The sequence below is a fragment of the Pangasianodon hypophthalmus genome, chromosome 7 (genome assembly GCF_027358585.1).
Source record: "Pangasianodon hypophthalmus isolate fPanHyp1 chromosome 7, fPanHyp1.pri, whole genome shotgun sequence".
NCBI lineage: Eukaryota > Metazoa > Chordata > Actinopteri > Siluriformes > Pangasiidae > Pangasianodon > Pangasianodon hypophthalmus.
Window position 1 is genome coordinate 26,930,299 of NC_069716.1, and position 26,009 is coordinate 26,956,307.

At 38.1% G+C, this 26,009-nt stretch overlaps 1 long non-coding RNA gene across 1 annotated transcript in view; it reads right to left on the reverse strand.

Annotated features, from left to right (window-relative positions):
• LOC117597692 (uncharacterized) overlaps window positions 1-26,009 on the reverse strand; it is a 155,490-nt gene that overhangs the window by 98,605 nt on the left and 30,876 nt on the right. The window lies entirely within an intron of this gene.

The following is a 26,009-nucleotide window of genomic DNA, read 5'->3' on the forward strand; positions in this document are numbered from 1 at the left end:
TGAGGATGAGGATGAGAATAAGGACGAGGATAAGGATAAGGATAAGGATGAGGATAAGGATGAGGATAAGGATGAGGATAAGGATAAGGATGAGAATAAGGATGAGGATGAGGATGAGAATAAGGATGAGGATGAGGATGAGGATAAGGATGAGGATGAGAATAAGGATGAGGATGAGAATAAGGATGAGGATGAGGATGAGAATAAGGACGAGGATAAGGATAAGGATAAGGATGAGGATAAGGATGAGGATGAGGATGAGGATAAGGATAAGGATAAGGATAAGGATGAGGATAAGGATAAGGATGAGGATAAGGATGAGGATAAGGATAAGGATAAGGATAAGGATGAGGATGAGGATAAGGATAAGAATAAGGATGAGGATAAGAATAAGGAAGAGGATAAGAATAAGGATGAAGATAACCCCCACATGTGATTATGGAATATGGGATTATGGTTCTGGCTCTTAAACTGATGCTGGGTTGCTAAAAATCGACATGTTCTTTGAGCCAAGCATCGCACTGGCATCATGTTAGTGGAAAATGTTTTGAGAAGCATGACCAGCTAAATACGACCCAATAACCCTGAAGATCCTGAGCTTCCAAGTTCTTCCGTATGCTGAGGCAATACGGTGTTTGGTCATTTGACACAATCACCCATTTCACTAAAGAATTTGTCTTCCTAATCTGAAATTGTGAAACGCAATTCCTACTGTGCATTCTTCCACCACACAGACTCTCTGTGTCCCAACCTAAATGGAATTTAACAAGAAGAACGGATGTTTATTCAGCATCCGAGAGGAACCAGACAGCAAGATAATTAGATATCCTCTCAAAAAAAAAAAAAAAAAAAAGTCACCAGAAAGCCTCATTCTTCTCAATGGATCCTTACATGACTGATGTAACTGGAAAAGAATGTACAATAACTGGTAGATTCTCTCTGGTACACTTTCAACAAGTGTAACACACATGACTCAACATCCCTAATAGATTATTTTATAAAATAAAGGATTACGCACTGGTATTCGGTTAGCAAACATTGCTGTGCTCATTGTATCTGCTATTAACTCTGACACAAGAGCTGGAAGTCCATGTTTAAATATTGCAGTGTTTCTCATCAGGAGAAGCCGCTCTGGGCTTTAAAGAGAGTTTCGATCTATTCAGAACAAATACCACATGTATGCACAGATCACGTTTTTCTGATCACTTACAGTATGAACATGACAGTCGTTACAACATTACAAAGCTTATTTTGTTCAAACTTAATACTCCACTGAGGAAAAGCAGCAGTTTGCTTGGATTTGGGCGTCTCTGCCTGTTCTCCGTTGGGACTGTTTTTTTTTTTTTTATGTTTCCTCTACTGTTATCAAAAGCAAGCAAGATTTCAGACTTCCACTGTTAATGTTCACGTAAGAGAAGGAAAAGAGAAGCTGCGTATCAGGTAAGTCCAACATGGTGTGGAAACAAATTCTTTCTTTCATTCTGGTTAATTCTGAACAGAAACAATATTTTTACGTTCCACGCCACGCTCTTTACCTGGAAACTGATTAGGATGAAATAAAAGAATGGTTTATTACATTTTTTACATACAATAGCCTACTCTGCTTATACGAAGCCTAGAGTATAAATAAAACCAAACACTGCATTTAACCAGAAATGTGTATTTATTTTGAATATTTTCAGAGCATCCTTCTACTTTGCAGTGCAATTTGCTACTTGGAGAATCGTAAGAAAAAATACTTTCTACACCATCTACAAAAACCCGGCTATAGCAGCTATCTAACATCATATCTTCCTGTAGCCAGCCGTGCAGGAAGTAACGAATTCTGGACAGGAATTTAGGCCTATTAGGAAACTGTTTAGGTTTTTATGCTATACTATACTGAAATAACAGTGGAATGGGGGAAAATAATGTTACTAACCAGTTAAGTGCTTTTTAAAATAATATTTTCTATCTGAAACAATTTATTCATGTGTTAGATTGCATTCAGTGTTTTTGGTTTTCATTCCCTTAACCTGTGGAAATTAGTAAAAATTTGCACAAGAATATGAAGTCATATGAAGAGCTCAGAGGTTAAGGTCAGGGGTTAGGGACAAGCAGATTTCATGTCCAAGGCTATTCGTTTTTTTTATTCGTAGTTGAAGACATATAGGTTCAACAAACAAACTTTTTTCCATATGGTATGTAGCTATTTTCAAACTTCGAAGTAATGATATGCACCTCGGTGCTGTAAGTATAGTGCACGCAACTCGTTCCAAATCCCACCCCCTGCTGCACTACACACATGGGGTGAGGATCTGGCTGACTGTCGAATTATTATTTTTTTTTTACTTGGATTGGATTAACAGGGCTGTAGTCAAGACTTCTATTATCAAGTCTCAGACCAGGACTGGCTCAGATCGGGCCAAGACCGAGTATTAAAGAAGTCCAGGCCAAGTCAAAGATCGAGTCCAAATGAAAGCGAGACTGAGTCAAGATTGAGACCGAAAGCCATCGAAACTTTTTTAACGCCAGACCTTTACTTCAACTAGTTGGCTTCATTTGTGCATTGCTCCGATGATTAGGCTTTTTCTACAAGAAGGAAGTACAAACTTTGTACATGCAAAATAAAAGACAACACAAACATTATATATATTCATACTTGGACATAAGTCCAAGTCGATATAGAATACACCTTGAGACTGGACTCGAGTCCTACAGCCCTATGGATTAATTAGCGTGCACGCAGGAACAGGAATAAACCAAGCGACAGAAATTCCAGCAAGAAGCTGTCATATAACACTCCTGCTAGCACAACATGCCGTCATCTCATGGTTAAACGTATCAAGAGTCTAGCCAGACACGAATAATAGTTTTACTTCAGAGGAGAGAACACCACAGCTCATCAATATTGTCCAATGACTTTGTGTCGATGTGCTATATTAAAAATGTTATCAAGAGAGGATAAGGACTATGGCTACAGCGTTATCCTCTGCTCTTTCGTTTCTATTATTTTGTATAATGCTCTTAATTAGCTAGTTGTCCCTATGTTACTACATTACCTTCATTTCTCTTTCTCCTGATCAGATGGCTAGCTAATCATGGGTGTGAATGAGCACACAGATACAGAATAGGACAGTTAGCGCTCTCCTGCAAGTGTGTTCAGCCCCCCACTGAGTGTCAGTTTGGAAAGATACAGCAGCAGGCCTGCGTAAGTCTCAGATCTCAGATTCAGTACAATGAGATTGAGTATGTGTTAGCCTTCATCTGCCCAACAGTGGTGATTTTTGTTCCCAACAATGCCAAAATTGGGAGAAAATACAACAAAAAACTAGCAAGGACTGTCCTGAAGCCCATTATATAATCAAGCAAAACCTGGTCCACTGTATTATTGTGCCAAAACAATGTCAGTGTTGCACTTGGTCCTCAGAGCACTGACAGCCTCTTATTTGACATGGCAAATTCTACATGACAAGATCTCAGCACCATCGACTTTCCCACGAAACTTTTAAAAGGTTATCTCTCTGTGAATGGGGCTTCTCCCTTTGTTATGAAACGCCACATGCCCAGAGCCCTTGACAACTTCCTCAACTCGGAATGCCACTGGAATGCCGAGGGAGTGCTTGCCAACGCGGGCTACCTGGTTAAAACGGATTAGAGGAGCTTTATCCTGCCGTCAGGAATGCGGAATGGCCGACCTCCACACCAAAGAGACATGGCAGATATTCGAGGCAGCCATCCCAGGGTGATGCTCTGACACGTTCTTGTGAGCAGACGACAGTTCGATGAGATCGCTCGAATTACTTCACAGTCTGTCATCAGATGTGAATGTAAATAATGTTTTTGGCACCTTCCTTCCAAAACAACATGAGAAGGCAACATGAGAAGTCAGGCAACGTGAGAAGTCAGACCGTTAAACCTGTCTGAAGGCGGGATGGGTGGTGATGCCATTCAGGCTCCAACTGAAAGCACAGCTTTTGTCTGGAATTTCTACACAATGATTGCTTTAAAAAAATGCAACAGGATCTTGTGTGAATTAAAAAAATGACCTGTTAAGACACCTCTGTCGTGCCTGTGCTGGAATGTTGATCAAAACCTGGGGTTATGATTATCTATGAAATCGACTTCCTGTTCGAGTCACACATGATCATAACATTCTTATCAGAAACAGCCGCTGTTCTTTTATTAATGAAAAAGCTTTCGAAATTACGATAATACATCGGTATAATTGTTGGGGGAAAAAAAAGAGAATATTAAAGAAGAAGCGAAATAGAGATATCCGCATAACACAATAGGAAAAGTTTGATAAAATCATGTGACAGAAAGGTAGCAGTTAAGTGAAAAGTGAAGTTGTGGTGCAGCGGTGAGTGAAAATTGTTTCCCCTGTGATAAGAAGAGGAATAGACACTGGTGTTGTTTACTTTACTGTTGAATCCAAATACAACACAACCAGAACACAAGTGTGAAGACACAAACCTTTACTATGACTGTTATCATATTTTGATATTTTAGTATATGAAATGACATCTTGACATGGCATGAAATCTGGACATAACGTATCTTGGCATAAGATATCTTGATATGACATGAATGATATAAAATCATAACATATCTTGCCAAGGCATGAGATATTGACATGACATGGAATCTTAACATAATCTTTACATGACATATCTTGATATGACATAGAATCTTGACATGACATACTTTGACACGACATAGAACTCTCGACGTATTGACATGACATGAAATCTTGACATCTTTACATGAAATCTTGACATGACATGAAAACGTAACATGAAATCTTGATGTGAAATCTTGACATCGCATATTGTGACAAGGCAAGAACTCTTGACATTGCATATACTGACATGGCAACACCTGACATGACATGACATGACATATCTTGACATATATAGACATCACATGAAATCTTGACATGACGTTATATCTTGGCATGACAAGAATATTTGAAGTTATATCATGACATGACAAGAACTCTTGACGTGAAATCTTGAGATGACATAAAATCCGGACACGACATGAAACCTGAACATGACATACCTTGACATCTTGACGTGACATGAAATCTTGACATTGCATATCTTGTCATGGCATGACACATATTGACATGACAAGAACTCTTGACATGAAATCTCGACATATATAATCTACCATATCTTGATATGATTAAATTTGACAAGACATGGCACCTTGACATGACATATCGTGACAGAACTCTTGATTTGGGATATTTTGACATAACATATCTTGACGTGACACAACATATCTCTTGACAACACAAACTCTAGGCATTGTCATATCATGACCAGAACCTTGGCATGGCATATCTTGACAAGACATGAAATCTTGAAATGGCAAGGAAAATGGCTGCGCTCAGCTAAGCCTAGAGGAACGGCAGAGGAGTGATTTGTGATGGCATGCACGCCTGTGAATGTGTGTATGAGAATCTTGATGTGAGCCAATTAGTGCTGTCATTTTGAGCTGTGCACACAGCAGCCTACAACAGGAAGCGCATGAGAACTTAGACCAGAGCAGACTGCCGGGTCAAGGCTGCCATTCTGTCCACAGCCTAGACACACGTGACGGCAAATCTAGGATCTGTTTTTACTATGTCCGTTATATGGAAGCAATGTGGTATACCAGCAGAAGAAGATTTATATGTTTCATTTTCCCAGTGCACTGGCTACTTTTGCATGATGGAAAGATAGGGGGAAAAGGGACCTCGGTTTTAATCAGTGTGAATTAGATAAAAAGGACGTGCAGGTAGAAACGTGCTGCTGGGTTTGTCTGCCACTGCAGATGACGAGCAGATGCTTGAGGCCCTGGTGAAGCATCATCCAGCCCACGCACATAAAGAGGCTGCAGTGTACAGCAAGCGTTTGATTTGGCTTTATAAAGTAGAGGAAATATAAAAAAGGTGTGTTTCTTAGAAATTCTGGTGGGGCACGAGAGATGGAGAGGAAGAAAACAAAGAACGCCGCATTAAGTCTGTGTTGGTGAGATGATGGGGGCTTTTTTTTTCTAGCCTGCGAGTCTTAGCCCTGCACTACACCACATGAGAGACTGGATGAGAAATGCAAAATCTCGGAAACACAAAGAGGTTTTTTTTTTTTTCTCCTTTGCTGCAGTAAAGCAATGAAAAGATTATGGACCATAGAAAGTGTTTTTTAATGCACTATTACCTGCCAAGAAAGATAAAGATATGTGTTTTCAGATATATGCTTTCAGATATATGTAACACAGCATAACACAGCAAGGTATTTCAGCAGGAAAGAACTCCCAGACAGCACTCCAACATCTGGGCAACATCAGCATGATGTGTGCAATCTCAACAAAATAACATGCAACTTGTTTGCTAACTGGAAGGATGTCAGTGCAACATTGTTTTGAGATCACTGTTAATCCACGCTGTAAATATTCCTTCTTTTTTCTGCCTTTAGAAGGTCAACATATTTATTCAATTGTACAAATCTGTATCTGCATTTGGATTTAAACCTGTAGTGGGTGTCGACTAAACCAGAAGGACTTTTTAATTAGTTATATTTAAATTAAGCATGAACCCTATCACTATTTCCCTGAAAACACTGGAAAAAATACAGATGCTAACACTGTCAGGATGCTTGTCAGTATGCAGTGAAGTTTGGCGCTGACCATTCCTCAACCTCAACATCTCACCAGTGATATATTTAGCTGGTTCTGTTGCCCAAAATACACTATATGGCCAAAAGTATCTGGACACCTGACCACCACACCCATATGTCATTCTTCCCCAAACTGTTGCCACAAAGTTTGAAGCACATAATTGTACAGAATGTCTTTGTACGTTGTAGCATTACAGTTTTCCTTCACTGGAACTAAAAGGCAAAAACCTGTTCCAGCATGATATTGTCCCTGTTCACAAAGCGAGCTCCATGAAGACATGGTGTGCCAAGATTGGACCTCTGACCTCAACCCCATTGAACACCTTTGGGATGAACTGGAACACCGACTGCACCCCAGACCTCCTCACCCAACATCAGCGCCTGATCTCACTAATGCTCATGTAGCTGAATGAACACAAATCCCCACAGCCACGCTCCAAAATCTAGAGGAAAGCTTTCCCAGAAGAGTGGAGCTTATTATAATAGGAAAGAGGACTAAATCTGGAATGGGATAAACAAACTAGTAGCCTAAGGCAGTTATTAAGGATCATATTTGTTTGTCCTGTGAGCTTGACAGTTTCCTCGCACCTGAACATAAGCAAAAACCTCTTGTTCACGTGAATTTTTTGATGTGTCCCATGGGAACCCAGTCCTGATGCAGACTGCACACCTCTACTCTCTACCAGATGTCCTGTGAATCTTTCTGACACTGACATAAAAAAAATAGTGCACTGCCTCTTATTCATATCTGTATTCATTTAGAACACATTATCCGTTCAACATGGATAACGTGTTTGTATTTGGTTACGTCCCTAATTGAGATACAGCGCCAAAACAAGTGACTTGCATTCCCTACATCATCATTCATTCCATAAAAACCTGTTTTCATCACTCTTTTTCGCATCTTGTCTTTATCAATAGACCTTTCCACCTTGGCCAAGTGTTATAAAGTTTTCCAAATTTGCATAAGTTAGCTAGATGGAAAACACCAAACACGTCTACAGAGGGTTTGTTCAGTGTTTGTAACGTGAAGTATCCAGACTAAGTTTTGCCAATAAATCTACACGCTCTCGCAAGAAATCACCCGTATGTTGGTGTGAGGTTGGTTGGAGACAGCAGATCGTCAAAACACAATGGCTATACACTTAGCAAGTTTAAGTGTTAAATGTTACATATGGTTAATTGTGGTTTATGTGCTGTCTGGGAAAGTATGGCCTCAAGATTAAGCAACAACACTGGCCAAACTTGAATTTTTAAATGAACATGATGTGGAGACAGTGGGCAGTGTGTGAGGTGGAAGGCGTGCTGGGGAGAGCGTTTTTCACTGAGGGATAAGAAGCACCTGCGGCTCGGATGCTGCTCGGCTCTGCATCCTTGCTCTGTGCCGAATACTTCCCCCACAAGGAAAAGCACTCAAGGTTAACGATTGGTTTGCTTGCCAGGAAAAGCACTGAGAAGACCTCTAACATACCCACCCACCTACCAACACACACACACACACACACACACACGGACACATATGGACACACTTCCACAGGAAACCCAAACCATGATCTCCAATTCAAGTTCAAAGCCATCTCTGCTTTTGTGTCCAGCAGACATCTGACACGTTCTCACAAGTGACTTGGTTCCTTTTTAGTACCTTGTGCTGGCCAACATTCCCATTCCATCTCTCTTGGTAAAAATCCCACCACTGTAAATACACAAACTGCCATACCTCCTCCCTCCCTCCCTTCTCTATGACCTTTCTTGTCTCCCAGAAAGCGGATGTCCTTCTGTCCTCCTTGTCACATATCCATGTCGGCATTGTCAAGGGGGAAAACCCAGATGTTCTTTTAGTCTGACAGTGTAATGCTGTCTCTCTACTGCACAGTGTTTTTCTCTCTCTCTCTCTTCCTCTCATACACTCCTCCCTTCCCTATCTGATCCAGACAAGGCAAGTCCAGTGCTGCTTGTTCCTAGAAACACCAAGCAGAAGGCCGGAAACTGGAAGCTGGAAACTAGCTAACAGATGAACTCCCCTTTGGCACCCAGCATAACCAGCAGATTCCTGAGGAGCCGAGCCCAGACAGTGGAACCTCCCAGATTTGACACAAACCCCCAGGGAAGGTCAGCTCAGAGACCAAAACAAGAAATGTTTGTTGGGCAGAATCATAAAGAGGAACTAGGAAACAGGAGATTACATCCATAGTCTGTTTCTAACATTTCCACAGCACACTTAATAAGTAGGTGAAAGTTAACAACGGGGCGAAGTTAAGAGGCTCTTTCTCCACCTCAACTGTCTGGGTGGTGGGAGGGAATCTGACTGTAGGTCTGGCCAGATGGACCCAGGCTTGGTGAGGATGGTGCAGGGTCAGACCAGAAACCGGAGCATCAAAGCTAAGTGGCCTGCTTCCCGAAACCCGGCCCTTCGCAACAGCACTGAGTGGGGGTATCAGATAAACTTAACCCTGCTGTCGGAATGGCCACATGCAAGGAAATAAGGTGAAGGTCATGACCTGGAAAGTATGGGTCAAATGTGGCGGGCCAGCACTCAAAGGAAGTTTCAAGGTTAGCCGCTGTTTCTGCTAGGCAAACTGGCAGATGGCTGTAAAATCCGAGTCGTGGAGGATGGAGGAACAGGCGGGTCTCAAAAGGCCAGTGTACGGAGCTGCACTAAACAAGATGGATACGTAAGTAACCGGGCAACTGTCACACCAAGACCACCCACGGCCTGCGGCCAATTCCACTCCTTTGTCTTACAACTAAATACGGAGCCTCATAAACACCAATATTAGGGATGGGAAGGCAAGACAAAGTGTTTGCTTTAAAGAGACACATGCTCAGACAGCTGAGGCATGTGCTCAGACAACCGAGAAAGATTTATTCTGCTTTGACATAACATTCTTTTCTCCAGGTAGTCGATTGACGATGGTGGTGGAGGAAAAGGAAAACCCCCTTCCCTTTCTAATCCACAATTCATCCCCAAGACTAACAAAACAAACGTCCCACTGGGAAAATAGTAAAGAAGTAAGGAATTAAATATGAAAATAATCCACGATGAAGTGGTGTGATACTGACCAACGTGAAGCGGAGTGGCGTTGGATTATTTTCATATAACAGTATGGCCTGAAGTGTGTTATTCCTCTTATACCACAGAAATTTGCTAGTGGTTACAATTTCTCATTTATTGATGAATGACACATCATGTTTTTTTATCTGTTTATAGTTGTGTTTAATGTTATGTAATAAGTTCCTGTTATCCCTTAGCAGCTATAAACATTAGTTTCCTCTCCAGACGCTCTTTTGAAGTTAAAAAAAGGAAACGTAAGTAGTCATGTTACCAAGAAACTGGTAAAAAGCTAAACCGCTCTGTCCTGAAGATTTTCCATGTCAGAATAGTTACTGACTGTTACAAAGCACGGACACTGGAGACTCCTTCCATAAATGTTACATAAAAGCTTCACAGATTATACAGCAATGATTGTACGTTTTTCTTTGCTAAAAAACAAATTAAAAAAAAAAAATCCGTTTTTATTAGCTTTAGATTATGTGGCGCATCCATCATATACAGTAATTTCTTGTGAGTGAGATGTTATTATAGAAACAATGACATTTGCATTAATATAAACCTGTCGTTAATGTTTCAGCCAGAATTACTGTCAAAGCTGCTGCTCTGGAAAATTTATGCACACTCAAAAGGATAATAATAATGGATCTGAATGCAGTCAAAGCTCTCTGTCGATTATTTGGGTAAAACAACATCAGACTAATTATAGTCTTTGAGTCACGTTTGCCGCCAGCACATTGATGATGGTGGTGAAAGAAAAGGAAACCCCCCCCCTTTCTAATCCACAAGACTAATCCAAGCCTAGCACCAGACAAGCCTCTTCAGGCTGTTCAGCTTGGCAGGTATCTCACACCTGAGTGATGTTCAGATCCTCGGTTCGAGCCCGTGAACAGAGGGGTGGTCTTTAAAAGCTAAGGAATTTCCATTGTTGATGGAAGCCTAAGCTCAAGCAAGCGATCGTCAATTTAAAGTCCCTCTGCACACCAGCTACTAAATTATACAAATTACTCACAAGGTTGACACATTCTGAGGGAAAGTTTGATGTGCAGCTGAAAAGAAACAGAGCACTTTTACAATGACTTCCTTTTTGAATCAAAACAGAGGAAGCTGATGACTGAGGGAGGGCAAAGTGTAATTATTGTATTTTACATCTGAAGAAAGAAAAAAACACCTCCACTCAGATAGTTCAAATCTTAAACCCATGGGCTTTCCTATCGAAAACAAGTAAATTCTTAAATGAGTTTTGTTTCACATGTTGTAAAGTTTAAGTTCAAGTTTTGAAAAATTCCAGTACTGAAATTCCAGAAAATCTGTAGTACGATTTATTAAGAACTTTGTTCACGTACATTTTAGCAAACGAATTAGAAACTTTAAACAAACTTTAAAAAAAAAAAGATAAATCAATAATGACTTGTTTTTGGAAGTATTTCAGTTATGACTGATTGATGCAGAGTTACAAACAGTTTATCAAAAGTTTCTATAACCTGTACAATTTCACAAAAATATGCGAAAATATATAAAGTGAAAGAAGGTAACTTGAATGGAAAGGAATAAAAAAGTAAAGTCATGATTGATTTATTGTTTAAAAATGTTCTTTAAAGTTTCTCATTAGTTTGATACAAAATGTAACTATTAAACAATGTTCTAAATATTAAACAATAACTTGCTTTGGAAGAATTTCATTGTTTTTTTTACTAGTGTAGAATTAAACGCATTTTATCTTCTTAACTTATTGTATAATTTCATATAAAAATATGCATATAGAGTGGAAAAAGTTGCATAAATGAAAAGTCATCCTTGCATGAATTTGTTTACTAAAACATTATTGAAAGAATGAGAATAAAAAATTTTTGGAACAACAACAAAGGAATAATTAAATTATTATTTAAATTTGTTTATTAGATAATTTAAAAAAACCTTGAATTTAGCTTAAACCTATAATAAAAATAATGAATATATTGTTAAGTAATATGTGAAGAAATTTATATGCTACTTATATGAACTGCTGCTAATTATAAAACTCACAAAAAAAATGTCCATATAAAGTGTAAAAAGAAAAAATATGTCTGTTTTTATACAACACATTGTAATCTAAACCTTACAGCTGCAGCACTGGATATAAAAAATGATCAAACTTCTAGCAAAAGTCTTTGGAGCTTTTAGAACAAAAGTGATATAAAAAGAATCAAACTGTAGTTTCTTAACGAATGTTCACTAAACAAACAACGAATATCACTTGTCAAGATTCACACACTTGTACCTTTATCAGAAAGTTATGAAATGAAGTACACAAAAGAAACATGGCCAGTGGGATCCAGGTGAAAAATGAGCTCTTTTTATACACTGAGATTCCATCAGGTACAAATCTTTATTGAATAATAATTATTTTATTTAATAGTCAACATAATTTCATTCATTTTTTGCATAACAGTAACGAATCTGAATGGAGCTAAAGGGCTCTGTTGATGATTACACTAAAAACAGCATCATACTTTACTCAGCCTAATTATGGCCTTATAAGTGATGAACACCACAATATTAATATTATTATAATTAATATATAAATATAGAATTAATATGAAGGCAAAAGTTCATTAATTAGAGAAACTTACTTTTTGTAATCCTCAATTTTATAACAAACTTATTTAAACAGTGCTAGTTAATGCAAGTATGCATCATTAGCATCATGTATTCTGTAAAAAATTTTAAAAATACTAAAAAAAAAAATTATTAAAAAAATTATTTTAATCATTTGAACTACATCCCTGGTTCAAAAATGGTCATGATGCTAATTCCTCATGCATCCCTTTAGCGCTGAGTAATTTTCCTGTTCTGGTTTCAGCGCTGCTTTAGACAGTCGGTCTGTTCACATTGTATTTATTCGTTTTTCGTTTCTGAAAACAGAGGGAAAAAAAAGGAAACGGGTTTTTATTTTATTTTTGATTTTCTTGGAACATACTAAAATAAGGAATTCATTTCATTCTTTCATTAAACTATGTACAAAAAATGAAATATCCACCTGTGTTTAATTGTTTCTATGTGTTTTACCACAAAAATATTCAAACTAGAAATCGAATTTTCAGGAATCCACGTATGAAAAAGCGCCACTGCAGTACATTTCAGCGAGCACCGAGTCCATCTGGATGTCAGCTATTCTACACACTGTTATCTGGTTACAATGTCTCACTCTGGAATTCTGTTTTCATAAAAATGATTAAAAATTTGTAATTAATATATCCAGAAAGAAATTTCTGTATAAGAATATATAAATTGCAGAAACTGCTGGGTTTTTTTTTCAGCCATCATGTCATCCTCCTTTACCTTCTTGTTATTTGTAATCAAGCTTTATTCTCTTATTCTACTAGCTGCACAGTGATCGCTGATCCATATCCGGGTCATTCACATTCGTTTATTCATTTTAGCCCCAAAATGAAACTGAAATTTAAATAAAGAAAAAATAAATTAAAAACGAGCAAACAGAAAGATGAGAGCATTTTGCAATAATTATTGTTTCAAACCTAACAAATGTTTTGAACACTCAAAAACAAAAAGGAAAGAATGCAACAAACACACACACACACAACTCAATCACAAGTCTGAGTTCATTTAGTTTAGGTTACTACATGATCATAAATCATTTTCCTGACAGATCAGATGTATTTACATTTATTTCTTTGTTTGTTCAATTTATGTAGTGCCTTTCTAACACACAAGGTCACTTTACAAGTACATGACAAACAAAGTGACATCCGTAACAAACAAAAAAAGGAAAAAAAATAGACATTCAGGAATAGAAAGAGAAGAGTAATAGAGTAAAAAGATTTTAAGGAGAAGAAAAAGGATTTTAAAGGTGCAATAGTCTTTTTTTTATTTCTTGCTTGTATAAATACATCCTGGAGGATACGTAAAACATGATCAAGTATAAAGTATAAAGTTTTAAGGCGTGTTTTCAGCACAAGTGTGTTAAGTGACTGAGAAAACTTGTGTTTGGAAAACTGACTTCCAGTCTGGAATGTTTGTGTGCTTCCTGTCAGTCATTTTATAGACGCTCCAGGGGGCGGAGCTTCATGAACATGGGTGGGAATCAGGGGTGGGCTCAAGGAGTAAAAAAATAATCATTCAAATGTCGGACTTTTAGAGACCTAATTGTGAAAATAATTGACCTAATAATCTTACTTAATCTAACACACCTTTAAAACGTAGAAAAGTTTCTATTTTAATAGCAATAAGGATGAACATGAAAGTTATTTTGTAGGTTGTGAAAAATACAAGCTATATGGCCAACAGTGGATGAGGAATACATGAGGACATAAACATGCAAAATAATCAAATTGTGGTACATCAGGAATAATATAGAAATACGTCCATGTTTAACAAAGGTGAAGTGTTGTTACGTGGTGTTTAAGATGGCAGAGCAGTACGTGAACATGGCGTTACTATAGCACAAATCAATCAAACCTCTTCATCACTCACACAGATGAAGTGAAGATAACACTAAACACACACCCCTGGAAGGTTAGCGGCGCTAATTACAGGTTAAATACAATAACCACGGCACAGGTGCCTGCACCCGGGTGACGCTGATGTGGGCGGGGCTTCCAGGACCAAGCTTACAACAGATTACAAGCTTATACTGTAAATCATTTGTATATTTTCAATCCAGTCAAATCAGGAAACGCCTCTATGAAATGAAGCTGAGATGATCGCTGATGTAGCAACGATCCAAAACTCCCTCCTTCTGCCAGTCCCACATGACATAATGATGTTAGAACAGGTTAGGACAGTAAATTGAATTTCTTAAACAGGAACTACAACAGCAATCGTGCTGTTTCCAAACCATTTCCTGTATAACGTCTCTCGCTCTCTCTTCCTCTCGCTGTCTCTCTCTCTCTTTCTCTCTCTCTCTCACGTTTGTTTAAATGTGAAAACACGGCAATAACAACAGCTTTACTAGAAGCTTTAAAGTAAATAAAGAAAGATATTAAAAAGATTCCCACATGGCCATGAGAATTTAATTTCAAAAAATATATTTGTTTTAAAATAATTTATAAAATGTTCTTTGAAAGTATTTAGTATACATTTACAACAGCATTCAAAGAGTTTTTTTTTTTAATTTAAGGATTAAAATGTAATTTTTTAATTAATTAATACATTTTTAAAACCTGAAAACTTTTCAACTAATTTCTTGATTATGATTACGTCATTACGATTCATTTTATATGAATTAATATTTAATTAAGTTGTTTAATTCTAAGACAAATCCATTTGATCTGTTTCTGAAATCCTTGTACATAACTGAAAAATGTTATTATAAAATGTCTATTTTTTATATTAGTGATGATTTTTGACCGTATTAATAGAGTGACATTCTAAGTAATTTTTTTTAAATCAGGAAATTAAATTGTGCTCGTTTTTCATAAGTGATAAAATACCAAACGTTGTCGTTAGTGAACTTTTGTATACTGCTGTAAGATTCCACGTTTCCAAATATGAACAAAATCTTCTGATTTGTTCTGAAAATAAATTTTAAGAATTATAAATTTTTACAAAAACAGATTTACAACTTGCTGTCATGTACAAGCCGATTATTATTCTGACATGAAAGTGAGTTAAAATCAATTTTAATATTGTAACCACTGAAATCCTTAAAAACATTAAAACATTCAAAAGTAGTTTCTGAAATAAAAGAATGCAAAAAAAAACAATATTGAAATGTCAGATTTCAGTTAGATGAACTAACTGAAAGAAACAAATACAATAATTAAATTAAATAAATATCTAACCAACAGATAAAATTTCAACTGCACAAATAACTGTGTTTAGCTTTCATATTTGCGATTTTAACAAATATTAATTAGATACGCATTATTAGTATGCTGTTGAATTCTCGAATCTGATTGGTCGGAAAGGTGTTGATTAATTTTCTCTAACTCTGACAATATTAAAGAGCGCATGTTCATACGTTATCGTTTCTATAGTAACAGATCGTACACAGGGACTTGCACGGCGGACGCTCCATATAAACGTGTCTAAATGTTGATCTTTTTTCTGTAAGGAGACTCTTATTTAACATTTACAGAAGGAGTCTCCAGTGTCAGTGAGTTTTCCAACACAGGAAAGTTTTCAGGACTGACGAGTTTGTGGTTTCTCTTCAACACGACAAGCTGTGTATAGTCTTATTAACTTAGAGAGAGAGAAAAAGAGAGGCTGGTGAAGGAACGACAGTTTATAGCTGCTGTAACGTAAGTGAGAACAGGAACCCACTTGTTTCGCAAGTGTTCGACAAGATTAGACGTAACTATAAACCCATGAGTGATGCATACATTATCCATCAACAAGCAAGCTCAGCAAAGGATGTATTTCTTACAGCAACTGGCCGTAAGTTCCATCTACCCCAGGCTATACCGCCACTACAGAAAGCGTCTTTACGTCTGCATTCACTATCTGGTTTGGTGCAGCCTCCTCCGGAGAAAAGAAGAAGCTGCAATGGAATATGAAGACCGCTGAGACAATCACCGTCTGTCATCATCTGAGGACCTGGACATTGCCGCGATGAAGAGTCGAGCAGGAAAATCATCAGTGACACCTCCCACGCTGCTAATTACCTATTAAAAAGCGATTCCACTCCCTGATAACAAAAACTGCACGCCATCCAAACTGCTTCTGTCCTACTACACAACAATGGAAACACTCTCTGCCTCAGTCAAACGTTCAGCAACCTGAACTCCATTTGGACACCACTGATCACCTTGCAAAAGCTAACAATACAGTTCCTACAGACAAACCACATAATCAAAGCCATATCACACAACTCAAACATAATGCTCACAAAAACACACAACTAAATTACACACACATACACGCAACTTTCACAGAAACCGAAGTTTAGGTCATACATATTAATCAACTCTACCGACATTCTAACTACTGCTCTCTGCACACGCTTCCCACACCCTGTCCCGTACCCCCAACCCACTGTCCTGATAAGCACCATGTCCATGTCACGTCTACTGTCTGGTCTTGTCTTGTCTTGTCTGTTGTTCTGTCTCATCGACTGTCCTGTCTGTTACGTCCTACACCCACCACTCACCCATCCTAACCTCTAAATACGAACTACAACACCTCTGTAAATATGAAGGGAGTAATATAAATAAAGTATTAATGATCCCCCAATGAGGGAGGGTGACGGCGGGCAAAAAAATTACCCAGCCCGACTAGGCAGCATTCAGTAATCACCGCAATACTGACCTGCCAATAACAAGCAATCTGCACTAAATGTTTTTACAAACTACTGTATATATCATTGAAGTGAAGCGAAGTGACTTGTGGCCAAGTAGGGTGACCCATACTAGGAATTTGTGCTCTGCATTTAACCCATCCAAGTGCACACACACAGTAGTCAACACACACACACCGTGAACACACACCCAGAGCAGTGGGCAGTCTTTTTTTTTTTTTGCTGAGGTGCCCGGGGAGCAGTTGGAGGTTCGGTGCCTTGCTCAAGGGTCTCACCTCAGTCGTGGCATTGAGGGTGAGAGAGCGCTGGTCATTCACTCCCCCCACCTACAATCCCTGAGACTCGAACCCACAACCTTCAGGTTCTCCTTCGGGTTGTAAGTCCGACTGTCTATCCATTAGGCCACAACTGCCACGATTGCTATTATTTATTATATATCATAAATGTTCCACTCCATTTAATGCACCCTGACCTGCATCCAGCTGCTATTTCTACCTCTACTGCAATGTAAATTACAACTGAGCTTACCATTTCCACTTAAGACGCAATATTTGTATATTAGGACAGTAATTATGTTGTGTTGTCTGAGATGTGTGTATCAAATGCATCGCCTAGAAAAATTCCTAATACATGTAAATGTATATAGTGATTTAAATGATTCTGAGGAATGATTCTTGAATAAAAATGTAATCGTTGGCAAGTTAGCTGTGGTGTAATAGGAATAAAACACTTCAGGACGTGCAGTTTTAGGAAAATCATCAACTGTGTTTCTATCCGTCGTGTTTTATTCCTTACTTATATAGTAGCGTGAACATCCGAATATAGTACATACAGATTTAAGAGGTGTTCGGAAGCTAGCGTCCATCGTAGACGCAGATATACTCAGAACTATTTTTAAAATAAGTGAAACAAAATTTCACCTAATGTATGTTGAATAATTCATAATGAATAAAATCCAGGTAAGCAACACTGTTTTGGTATTTTCACATTTAACACGAAAATATTTTTTTTTCTTATTTTTTTTTAGAAAGGATCAGAGTTGCTCTGAATACATTAAGATTTGTTTTCTGGCTAAATTAAATCTGTAATTAAAAGGACAAACACTAATTAATCCTGATAGTAGACTATTAGCATTTGCACTGCTTAATAAAATCTATTAATAAAATTGTTATTATTACTGGATCTTTTTAATGAAGGAATGAATTGATTAATTAATCATTATCTTTAAAGCTCAGGGTGATCAGAGGCAAAGGCCATGTGAGGATATGTGTGTGTGTGTGTGTGTGTGTGTGTGTTTTTTTTCAACCCAAGTAGGTCATGCGAGTTCTTTCGAAGGCACCCAAGTCGATGACGTTGCTCATGGCCTGTCAGCTGTAGTCTATTGTGTTTTGTATTCGATCGTATAAATAAGAGTGTGAGAAAGAGAAGGAAGCTGATAAAAATCATAGCATAATTGCCTCACATTCTTAGAAGTCTTCCTAAGAAAGAATCTCTCGAATACCGAGAACAGGACGTGCCGAATGCTTTTGGTTTTAACCTCAGTTACGCAGCTTCGCACATTTATCTGTTAGGTGCAGGGGCTGTGTATATTTAAGCACATGCTGATAAAAATGAGCTCTTTAGTAAAGACACGTGCTACAGCTCCGCCTCAGCCTTTCAGATTTCCCCTCAGGTAAAGGTCAACGAACCATACGTGCATTTCAGCAGAAAAAAAAAGAAATGATGCGATGATCAAGCAAAGGTCCACTTGTATAACACACGTGAATGTGTCGCAGCGGTCGGTTTTTACACTGCTGAAGACCTGTGATACCAATCGCTTGTGTTTTTAGCATGTAGCGCTTGGACCAGCATTCTAATGAAATGTGTGGTTAATGATAGGAAGCGCAGTGTGTGTGTGCATGTGTGCGTGTGTGTGCGTGTGTGTGTGCGTGTGCGTGTGCGTGCAACTCGCACTGTTGGGCAATGATGGAAAGTAAGACTTACTTTATATTTAGATTTAAACTATTGAGGATACTGATGCTAATGTGCACCAAAAATTCAAACTGCAAACTTATAACTCTTTAAAAACTCAAACTTTATTTTTTTTTAAATCATTTTTCAACACTGAAGCTAAGAAAACTTGTGTGAAAAAGTTTGTAGACCCATCTCAGACAAAGATCTCATCTTTTACAAGGTTTCTTGACTGCATTTTGCTCTTAAGTAAGTGTGTTAGCATAGAATTAGCAAATACATAAAATGTCTTTAGCTAGCATCCATGCTAATGACATGAGCACATTTTGGACATTCTATTTATTTATACCAAATGTATTTTATTTATTAATTATGCTTTCGGTCTATAATTAGTGCAACAGGATTGTACTTTCAGAGTGACCCCGTCAATCAATATCATGACATGATTGAGAAAAAAAACAAAAAAATTAAGAAAATGCATTTTCAAGTCTTCCCATGATTTTCAGGAAATTCGGATGACGGAAACTTCCTGTTGAACATGTGAATTGTGGAACGTTCCAGATATTTCATAGGGGTGAATGTGTTCAGGTAACAGAGCTGAGTGAATGAATTAAAATGTAAATTTTTCAGAAGCTAAAATGGACGCCTTGTAAAGAAGGAAGCAAGAAATTCAGACATTAATGCAAAAAAAAAAAAAACATTTCTTAAATATTTTAATGATTTTAAGCGTAGTTAAAGTAAACCGGAAGAGATAAAATGTATTTCTTATTAATATTTTAAACATGCGCATGCTGTAGGTTGTTGAAACTTCAGCTGTGTTTAAATTTTTTGTAAATACAGTTTTTTAAATGTAAAAAATGCAACCAGTGCGACACAAATGGTACATTAAATCATGGAATAGTCCATCACCCAGCTCATTAGAGTTCCATTACAAGAAATTGAGGAATATATAATATAATCCAACCTGTGCAGACACGCATCATTGTGATTAAAGAGTAAAAGGGTTGCAATGCACAAGAAAAGAATGACAAAGAGACATATATAGACCTGTATCACATCAATAGAGCAAGATAAAAACATGTACTGGATAAGGAGGAGTGAACCACATGAGAGGGATATGGAAAAAAAAAGAAAGTGATGTGTAGTGACACACAGACAGAGAAAGAGAAAGAGAGAGAGAGAGAGAGATGACAGAGAACGCCTTGATGAGGCCTTTGTCCGGGAAATCAGCTCAACGGTTGGGGCCCAGATGGCTTTACACCTGCAAGCCCCGGCAAGAACGACGACACACCGCCAGACATCCGAGTCAACACGAACGCAGCCGTGTACACAAAACCCACTGCAGCCCGAGCCACCTCGCTTTCTCATACAAATCCCACAGCCGAACCAAACTCAAAGACTCAATGACTCAATAATTACAGGGGGTTTATTGATTGTACAATTGAGAACTTCAGAAATGAGGCTACGGGGCAGACGTGGAGAACGCCGCGCCATATGGGAGATGAAAAGTGGCCCACCATCAAGCCGTCTCACATGATTAAAATAACTACTCCAATTACGATCAGTTATGCTTTCAGATGAACTCGTCTGAGTCACAACGATGTGCTTTCCCAGCTGCCTGAACACTGAGGAACTGTTTACGCCGCTTTCTTTCTAGCTTTTTCCACACACAATGGAAATTCAGTTTGTCAGATTTACACTGAATTATCTCAAAACTTCTTACAACTTAACTTTTCTCACAAATGTTTCTTTTTCCTCTTTCTACTTGTCTTTTTTTCTTTCTCTTTTTTCTTGTACAGAGACCTTGAGTGTTAGAAAGACGCTATGTTAGCATTATTATTATTATTATTATTATTATTATTATTATTATTATTAGAATACGGATAATAGCTATTGCACATTATTCTCTGATTTAACTTTATTATTTTAGAAAAAGTATTATTATTATTAAATATGTAGCCATTGTTATTACTGTTATTATTAATAATAAATAAATTTAAAAAATATATATGTATGTATATATATATATATATATATATATATATATATATATATACATAAATAAATTTGCTATTCTGTGGATCACATATCGTAGGTTTAGACTTGGTCACATGGGCATTTATTTTTACCAGGTTTTTAAAAAATAAACATGCTTTTGGACAGTGCGTTTACTTCCAGTCATCTCTCCGTCCTGCTCCTGGAGTAACACCGTCCTGGCCAATTTGCCATTTTCCTTCTTCTAAGAACCTGTTTACATTTGGTCATTTTGTGCGTCTTGAATATGAGGATTATACACAGATGGAGATTATACACTTACAAATAAAAATTATGCAATTTTTCACAAGTGTAAAAAAAAAAAAAACTCCCGACCCTCCGACTTTTAAAAACAATTCCAAGAAATCGGTACGGAAATCACTATTTTTGTTGCAGCAGCATCGCATTCATTAAAGGAAAGTTGGTGTCCGAATGTAAAAACCTCATTTGCATATTAACAAAAATTGGACATACGGCTGTGGGATTTCAGTCTCGCTAACCGGACACACATTTTGCTCCAGTGTAAATGCACGTGGTTAAAATCTTATCATCATTATACAATACAGATACAAGACGCATGAAATAACCAGGTGGGGTCTAACTCACTCATGTCAGCTACTTCAGCTCTGTTCATTAGCTGATGAGTTGAATCAGATGAGCTCTGAGTAAGAAAACCACCTAAACGTGAAGGGCAGGAGGACCAGGGGTAGCTAACACACACTTTTATCCAACGTGACTAACATCTGAAATAAGGCACAATCCAAAAATAAGAAAAAAAAAAAGAGTCAGGAGTCTCAGGCGTCGCTCATTGGCCTAACAGTGCTTCCCTGGTGGCAGCTCAGCTCTGGGATTTAAACTCACAGCCTTCCATGAAGCCTTGAAATTATATATATACACACACGTTTGAGGTTTATAGCACAATGCTGTTAAATTCTCAATTCTGATTGGTCAGTAAGTGTTGCGGTTCAAATCACAGGTTAATATTAATGCGTTTGTTCTAATATGTTATCGTTTCTATAGTAACAGCTCATTCACAAGGGTTTGTACGGCAAATGCTCCACATAATCTACTAATAATAAATGAAACAACAAGTGGTGATATCTAACAAGGAAAAACGTATAATCGTTTATTTAAGATTTATGGAAGGAGTCTCCAGTGTCAGCGCTTTGTACCGGGCTTCAGGACAGAGGAGTTTACATGTTAGTGATTTCTTGGTAACATGACAAGCTGTGTTTGTTTGCTTATTAACTTCAGTAGAGAGAAAGAAGAGGATAATGAGGGAACGACTTTCACAGAAGGGCCACATCACAAAATGTAACTATAAACAGCTAAAACAAAAATTTTACGACATGCTGTTCTTTAATAAATAGAACATTGTAATTGGTGGCACATTGCTGCAGTATAAGAGGAATAAAACATTTTATCCTGCTATATCCTGTTGTAAGAAAATAAACTTCTGGATGATAACTGGAACTCTTCACCACACCACAATATCACTGATTATTTTCCTACAACAGCACCACACAGAGTGTTTTATTCCCTACTTATACAACAGCTAGTTCCGGTCCACTAATTTGATTGGTCGAGCGGCGATCCAAGAGTGCTTATATTTACTATAACCGCACTAGGATGTTTCACTGTGTGTATCACTCCACTCGTTTGTGTTCGTCACGTAAACTTCCGCTTCCTCGTTCAAAACGGTTCCTACAGTAAGTGACATCATCAGCAGAAATGTCAAACGATTTTCAGGAATATAACTTTTGACTTCAAATATGAAAGCTAGTCGGATAAAGATGAAAAGGAAGAAGGGAAGCCAATTTTACCGGAAGTGCCTTTAACATATCAATGTGAGCTAGCTAGCCAGCTAGCCAATGGGCTATAAAGTCACTGTAGCTTCTTCGGGATCTTTTTCCACTAGCGGAGCAAAAATAAACATAACATTTGGCCATATTGTGTCTGAAATGTCACTTCCTCGATGTTTGTTGTTTATAGAGCTGTTGAATAAAAGCAGTATCGCACTCGCAATCCTGCGGTTATACTGAATATCGGAACAATTTGGACGGAGCTAATATATTATATAGATAGTACAGATATTCAGTATAACAACACTCTTGCTCGTGTGATATTGCTTAATTAAATCCAGCTTCGATATCAGGTTTAGACCGCTGACTATTTTGACATGGTAACTAATAAATCTAGCCTTCAAAACAGACAGCGTCAATCACTAGCCAATCGTGAGCATCTGTGAGCTCGTGTATGTGGAAGAGGGCAGACAGCACTTTCCTGCCAGAGTGTTACTCTGCCCTGTGATGCAGCAGTTTGAACAGATGTTTAGAATTGCTTAACATGTCTCAGAGCAAGCACGATCGCTGGCTTGTGTGTGAGAACTTGCAAGTGATCAAATTAGGGAGAAAAACAGGGAAAATGTAAAAAAAAAAAAAATAATAATAATAATAAATAAATAAAAGTATGGAGTATGGTTTGTTGCATTGCTTAAATCTTAGTTCTTTTCTTCCTTTTTTTTTAAAATCTTGTATCAACAAAGGATGTTCCGTTGTATTACAAACATGGTCGCTCTTTTCCATGTTTAAAACTGACTTTAATCTGACTACAGTAGAAATTTAGATCATATTTAAAAAAAAAAAATCTTTCAATCAGTTGTTCAATCAGCTGTTGTCCTTGTCAGCATACCGGTGATTCCCCTGTTACGAACACACTTACTGAATGTGTTCATTAACTGATGAGTTTAATCAGATGTGAGTAAGTAGGGGAATTACCAAAGTGTGTTAAATTCCAGATCTCCAGGGCCACAGAGTGACTCCACTCACGTATATCGAGGTTCAGCCGTCCCTCATTGGCACTGAACAGCGAATGCAGCACCCCATCTATAGGAATTTCTGGGTACTACAGGGCAGGACAGGGTTTTTTTTTTTTTTTCTGCAACCTTTTCTCAGTACAGGAAGATACTTTCTCTTGCACGCTCTTCTCTGACCTTTCTGTCGGCTCATGCGCTTTCTTTTATAACTGTAGAACTTTTGCATTTTAGTTTCCAGCCAGAAGATATTTCTCACTGCGCACTCAGTTGGCAGGCGGGTGCGTGAAAGTGCGCCTTGTGCGCTCGGGCACTGAGTGCCCATTCACAAAGTCCTCCTCGAAGGAATTTCGAAGGAACAAGACTGCATGTAATTGACCAAAGGTCTTCAGCATTGAGAGACGCGTGTGCTTGCTGTATTTACTGTCAATGGAAATGAGTTTTCCTGCGTAATGTGGCATAACAGATGCTTTCATAAGAATTCAACAGAATTCTTTTACATCTAGCCGCATAGATACACACACACACACACACACACACACACACACACACACACAGAGTTTTATACCGGTTAGGGCAGATGTTCAGGGTGCTTGGCACCCAATCAGGTTCTTTTTTCCCACGAAACCTTATTGAGTGTAAATAATGAGCTGATTAGAGCTGATAAGTGTCGTATAGTGGTTTCACTGTATGCAAGGAATGAGAGCGATTGCTGCAGGAGATGGCATTGCATATAACCCCTGATAAACCCAGCTGATTAACCCACAAAAAAATACAGGCCTTTCCTGAATGGTAGGCCATTCGAAAGAAAACCAGGAGGGGTAGGGGTGTCTTGAGATACAAGGCCAGCAAAAAGCCTTATTTATTTCGAGTTCAGCGAGTCAAAACGTGGCAGCATGGGAAAATACAGCTAAGTTATGCATGGACTTCAACTCTGACTTTTCCATAAGGGAAAAGTCTTAAGGAAATCCCTGAAGGTGGGACACGCAGACATGCATGGACCTATTCATGTCCAAAAGATGCTTTATGACTTCTGGAGGACAGGTCCTGTTTGGCGGCGGGTTATTAGTGGGCTGTCTGACGGAGACGCTTCACATCGAGTGCAGGGAGATGTTCACATCGCTCACAAAACAAGCGAAACCAGCTGGGCTTTCAGTCCCTCAGTGCAGCGGAGGAATGGATGAAATGAAGCAGTTCTGTCAGTCTGGCATTCTGCACAGGAAACTGGAACGTCCATGTTCACGCATTGTTGCATTTATGTGGGCGTATCAACAAGCGTTTAGTATCACTGGATAAATTAAAGTGTCAAATGTTAAACATTGTTTATTGTTCCACGGATGTTATTACCTAAGTATACACTTCAGGGCATGCTATTGTGGGAAAATAATAAACCTATCCCGAAGTGTCTTATTCTTCATATACCACAGTGATTTGCCAACGATAACTTTTTTTATTTATTAATGAACAACACTTCATGCTGGTTTATCCATTTATAGTTACATTTAATGTCATGGACCGTCAGCAAAACAAGTTTGTTCCAGTTAGCACTTATGTTATAGCAGCTATAAACAGTCGCTCCCTCACCAGCCTCTCTTTCTCTCGTGTTACCAACGAACCGCAAAGCATAAACTCCTCTTTCCTGAAGTCTTTTCCATGGTGGAAAAAAAACCCAGTTACAGTTACAGCTCTGTCAAAGCTCTGACACTGGAGACTCCTTCCATACGTGTTAAATAAAACTTCAGCATATCAATGAGGTTACGTTTTCTTCGTTAAATAACAACAAGGAGTTGTGAAGGAGTTGTTACTATAGAAACACTGTTACTGTTACAATAGTAACGATAACGTATTAAAACAAGCGCAATAATGTAAACCTGTGATTTGAATTAAAGCCTGACTCTAACCCAAGATACAATAAAAAATACAACCCTATTTTCTGTAAGCAGAATTAAATACAGCGAAGATTGATCATTACTGTATAGGCGTGTCAGACTGCTTAATGATTGACAGGTGCATCTCCACAGCAATCTTAATAATGGTGATTAACATGAGATTATGGATCAAGTGGTTTAGAATTAGCTTTAAAGTCCTCAGGTTTAAAAGCTCACTATCTCATATCGATGGCACCGCATTAGCTAGCGGCTAATTGAAGGCTAATTTAACAGCACTAGGGGCGAGGGTTGAAGATTGCGATCTCATTGTAGACCAGCCAGTCTGCTTTTAAAAAAAAATATGTGGTAGAAATATTCATCACAACCACACATATTACTACTACTGTGCTAAAAA